We start from the raw sequence: 5,754 nt of genomic DNA on the forward strand, positions 1-5,754 counted from the left end.
ATATTTCCAAGTTTTTTACATTTCAATACATTTCAACACACCATAATTATTTGTTACACATTTATTTTGCTGGCAAAAATCGGTTTTATTGCTGAACAGAATGAGTGACGAACTGGATTTACCATAAACTCGATAAATCCATTACTTTAAACTGAATCAGGTATATCAAGTTTACATCTTCTACATAAAAAATCAACGTTGAAAGATTTTTAATAAAAACAATTTATTTACAATAAACTGAACATTTAAGATATTCTGTTAAATGTCGTAATAATGCTTCATGGTAATAAAATGCAAATTTTCTCGTTTAAATTCGATCAAAGAACATATATGGTAGAGTTTAACGAATTAGTTGACATAAAATTTTTATAACATGATATTGTCATTTGGAAAAATATATGGTAAGTAATGACAATAAAATTAATAATAATAATAATAATAATAACAGCTACATTTTTGTATAGAAACGTTTATACTGACTTCAACAGTTAAAAACTAATTTACAAGTTGCAGTATTTTCTCATAATTATTTTGTATTTATTAATCAGCAATTTTAAAAAATTATGCTAGATGCTAGAAAAATAACCATATAAAATTGACATTTTTTGTTAATTGGCACAAGATGAAAAATTTATACCGTGTTTACAATTCACGTTAAAAAAAAACACTTAAAACTTACTTGCTAGGTAAAAAGAAATTATATAAAAGAAAAATTATAAAAATAAAGCTGAAGAAAAATGTAGTAGGCAAAAAAAAAAATCAGGAACACAGATAGGAAATAGATGAGAGGGATTTCTTGGCTGTAATAGCCGTAGAGAAAAAAGAAATAGAAAAAACAAAAAAAAAACTTGCTTCTCGCAGACACGTGGTTTGTCACAAAGAACAATCCAATCGCCAGAAGCACCTACACACCTCGCTGCTTTCCAGCGTCCTGCTTTTATAGTGGCCGGGAATTATCCATTTGCATAAGCACACGAGAGTAGACACGATTCTACAAGAACTGCATGAAGTCTATGCTAATAAAAACCCATGGACACCATCTTCGAAGTCTCTCTTCCGCTCAGCCTGAAACACAACAGACGTATCCGAGGTAAGCTCTCTATTTTCGGTTATTGCTAATTCTGCTACAAAAACGTTCTTATCCATTTACTTCATTGTGAACGCACTTTTCTAAACATAGTTATTATTATCAAATATACTCGCTGGTATTGCTCATATAGGATGAGATGATTACTAATAGTAGTGTTTCATGGAGCCTGAGTGACAAGTCTTCATAGATGTATACGGATCAACCTCTTATGCCAATAAGTTTGTGTTATAACAACAGCAGCTTAACATTGGTTTCTTGATGGTTAGAAACATTAGTCTTTATTATTATTAAGAATACAGAGTGACCCCCAAAAAATAGGCCCAACTCTAATTAGGACTTGTTTCTTAGTGTTTTGTCTGAATGAAATGAAACTTTGGTTATAACTAGTTTATCATATTCAAAACATCACATCAAAACACTAGGGTCTTTGCCCTTTTTTTCTCCGTTCTACAGCACATGTTCTAAATGGCCTCCATTTAGCTTTCGTTTTTTTTGGGTCACCCTGTATTATTATTATTATTAGTAGTAGTAGTAGTAGTAGTACACACGACTTTTACACTGATGCACTCTAACATATCAATGATATAAATATTGATAGTGATGAAGAAATAAGTTTTTTTTTTTTAGAAAATATTAATTATTTTAAGAAATAAAGAAACCTTTAATTTTAATTATTTCACTCTATATTTTTTCTTTTCTTGTAAAATATTCTTAGAGGTATTATCCGAATTTCCTATTCAGAACGGCGATTTACCCCAGTAGATATCAAACGTGAAAACAAAATCATCTTAGGGAATGGTTCATACTAACTTTCAAGATTATAATTTATTGAAATGTTCTAATATGTCTACATTACACTCCTGATGATATGATAGTCCTGCATTGTCATGTCTGCTAAGTTTTTGATGTACTGCCTCATGCTTACTATTATGGCTCCATATGAATGGTTTCTTTCCTTTCGGTATATCTTATCAATGCATTGGTTTTGGTATGTATGACTACCATATTTATGGAGGGTAGTCAATACCAAAGCAATATTAAATGATAGAGATTGCAAACACGTTTATGGCAGTAATGTTCTCTGCAGTAAATTTTGATTTGAGGATCTTAGCCAGGCGTATTTTGTAATATTGTTCATTTTTCATGCTGTTCAATTATGTTTCATTGTTTATAGTGATGTAGTTGTATGTAGCATTTATGTATCGGATGGTTATCCCCATTTTTTAAATTTTCTTAACATTTTTCTAGCTAGGGACAAGGCAGGCATGAACCCAATATTTCATGTCTTCCAACCCTCACTATATCTCCCTTTTATAATCGTCTTGTTTTTGGGAAAGCCAAACCAACTGCCAACATTTATCAGCTTTATTGACTCCAGCAAAGAGCCCTGTTCAAGATCGTCGCTGCGATCTTAAGTGCAGATTTCTTGATCTCTTTTGCACTTGGTTTACTAGGAATACTGGTTAGATAGGCTTTAAAGTTCTTCATAAACCCTGTGGCACTTGTAATCACTGTGAGGATTGATATCTCCCCAAGATTCCAGTTTCTCTTTATATAATACATGAGAACTTGATATTTGGTCTGTTTCTCTTTTATAACTTTGTTCACACCTCCCATTTTTTTTATTTTACTTTTGTTAGTTTGAACAGATCAAGGGCTCCTTCCTGGGGCTAACTCTTGATTCTATTACAGTTTCTCCCTTTTTTGTTTTATTTTACTTCAGTCAAAGTTCTCAGAAATCAAGGGGCCCACAACTTGGGGCTAACACTTGAACTCTATATGAGATACACAGATATTCGAATGTTCCACTTAAGTTCTTTATTTCTCAAACACTGAGTTAATAAAGAAGTTGAGAACATAATTTTCCTCTCCCCAATTAACCATTTTCATATATTGTATTATATCTTTTATTTTGGTCTCTTGGTCTTACTGAATTCCAGGACAAGAATTTATCTAGTCTGGTGGAGTATCCAGTTTTGTGCTGTTACTTGAGGTAACATCACTTGGAGAAGGTGCACCATTCCTCGTAAAAGCTATGGGTTAGCCATAGTGAGGAGATCTTATTTGGGCAGCAAATACTATGTGATTTTGAATATTTGGTTAGGGTTTACTTCTATGGAAAAAGTATCCTCATGTCAGATTGTTCTGACAAACCCCTGTACAGAGAGACCTTAGACACTTGTGGACAGTGTCTAGTAGGCATTCAAGTTCTCCCCCATAGGCATTCAAGTTCTCCCCTCCTTAGTGTGTATATGCATGTGTCGAGTTAAATGTGATTTCTTAGAAAACGAAGATGAGCATTTTTCACATGAAAAAGGTTTCTCTAGAGTGTGAATATGTATACGCATATGTTTTTTAAAAGATGAATTCTGAGAAAATGAAGAACCACAAATTTCACATGCAAATGGTCTCTCTCCAGTGTGTGTACGCTGGTGTTCAGTCAAACGTGATTTCCGTGTAAATGAAGATCCACAAATTTCGCATACAAATGGTTTCTCTCGAGTGTGTACTCGCATATGGTTTATCAAAGAAGAATTATGAGAAAAGGAAGATCCACATAATTCACAGGTAAATGGTTTCTCTCCGGTATGTGTACGCATGTGACTAATCAAATTATATTTATCAGAAAATAAATGTCCGCAGATGCCACAAGAAAATGGTTTCTCCCCAGTGTGTGTACGCACATGTGCTGTTAAATTATATTTGTGAGAACAAGAATATTCACATGTTTCACATTTATATGGTTTCTCACCAGTGTGTACACGCATGTGTTTAGTTAACGTTGTTTTCTGAGAAAATGAACTTCCACATATTTCACAGGTAAATGGTTTCTCGCCAGTGTGTGTTCGCATGTGTTTAGTCAAAGTTGACTTGTCCAAAAACGAAGAATCACATAATTCACAGGCAAATGGATATTTATCCTCAGTGTGTGTACGACTATGATTGTTCAAATTTGATTTCTGGGCAAATGAAGATCCACATATTCCACAAACAAATGGTTTTTCCCCAGTATGTATACGATTGTGCTTTATTAAACTTGTTCTCTGAGAAAACGAAGAGTCACATATTTTACAACTAAATGGTTTCTCTCCAGTATGTATACGATAATGGCCAATTAGACTTGCTTGTTGAGAAAATGAAGATCCGCATATTCCACAAGAATATGGTTTTTCCCCAGTGTGTATACGCATGTGAGTTTTTAAAGTTGATTTAACAGAAAATGATGATCCACAAACATCACATGAAAATGGTTTCTCTTGATTGTGTATAGGCATGTATTCATTAAGTTGAAACATTTTGAAAAATGAAGATTCACAGCGTTTACAGGAAAACGAGTTCAGTTCTCACAGCCCAGATATTATATCTGTAAATAAATAAAAAATGTACAGAATTTCTATTCATTTTAATTACTATATTTTTTAAAACATAACTCAATATATTTAATATTCATGTCTGATGAGAATCTAAATGTCTATTTCATGATAAACAATCTAAACAATATCAGAAACAATATTTCATGATAAACAATTTATGCCTTATTTACATACACATATGAATAATTAAAACCTATTATTACTGTTACAAAAATTATTTAATTTTGTATATTTTTAAAAGATACGAGTTCATCTTCGATATAATTAAGTTAAACATGGATCATAGATTAATTTAATTATTTTACAGCAGAAAAATGACAAAAGTACTTGACATGTCTAATGCTTCATTTGTTTTTACATCAACCATTAAATTATTGCTGGATGAATCAGTATGAATCAATACAACAGGAATATTATGCATTATGAAAAAAATGAAGGTCAAACATCAGAACAGCTGATAAATTCCATATAAAACAAGGAAATGGACACAAATCAAAATTATGCACTTAATCTAACATTTCATCGATATTGTTAAAGTAATAAACCAATAATTGATATGAATTTAAAAGAAATTATGTTCTATGCACACAGAAAATATTTTGCATTGTTGTATTAAAAGGTAGTCCCTTATGCCACCCAAACTTCATGTTTTCTTTTTTTAAGGAAAATGATCTTTAATCTTATCTTTATAAAATCCTCTTTTTGACTCTTTACAAATATAACCTTAGCAAACGAGATTTACATGTTACCAATTAAAGCTATGCACAGTTAAAAATATGAGAACCCCATGATAGTCTGAACAAAGAAAATCCAAAACAAATACAACCAGGATTTAATTTGTAGAAAAATATATGGAAAATAATTTATCTTAACTAAACTAATTTTGTAAACAAATTTATAAAAAAATATATTTTATGTTAACCAAACTAATTTTGGAAATAAATTTATTAAAAAAAATATTTTATGCTAACCAACTAATGTTGGAAATAAATTTATTAAAAAATATATTTTATGCTAACCAACTAATTTTGGAAACAAATTTATTTAAAAAAATATTTTATGTTAACAAAACTAATTTTGTAAACAAATTTATATATCTTTTTGGCGATTATTGAAAGACCAAAGTCGGTCTTTAATTAAAATATTCAGAGCGAAGTAAACAAAACTTTAGGCATAGGTGCACTTAACATATTAACTCACCAGAAGCAATATTTACATTTTGAAAAGTTATACTAGTAAAAAGGGAAGACATAATAATTACTGTTTCTAACCAATTTCCTGATGATTCAA

The 5,754-nt window shown here is 30.9% G+C and overlaps 1 long non-coding RNA gene across 1 annotated transcript in view; it reads right to left on the minus strand.

The window, feature by feature from the left end:
- Window positions 1–264: 264 nt before the first annotated feature.
- The window catches only part of LOC145269352 (uncharacterized), a 12,215-nt gene continuing 6,725 nt past the window's right edge, over window positions 265–5,754 (minus strand). Inside the window, exon 3 of the long non-coding RNA XR_013865000.1 lies at window positions 265–4,454. This is a non-coding gene — a long non-coding RNA (uncharacterized LOC145269352). The remainder of the gene's footprint in view (window positions 4,455–5,754) is intronic.

Source organism: Euprymna scolopes, chromosome 45 (assembly GCF_053919585.1).
Source record: "Euprymna scolopes isolate OS-2025 chromosome 45, ASM5391958v1, whole genome shotgun sequence".
Taxonomy (NCBI): domain Eukaryota; kingdom Metazoa; phylum Mollusca; class Cephalopoda; order Sepiida; family Sepiolidae; genus Euprymna; species Euprymna scolopes.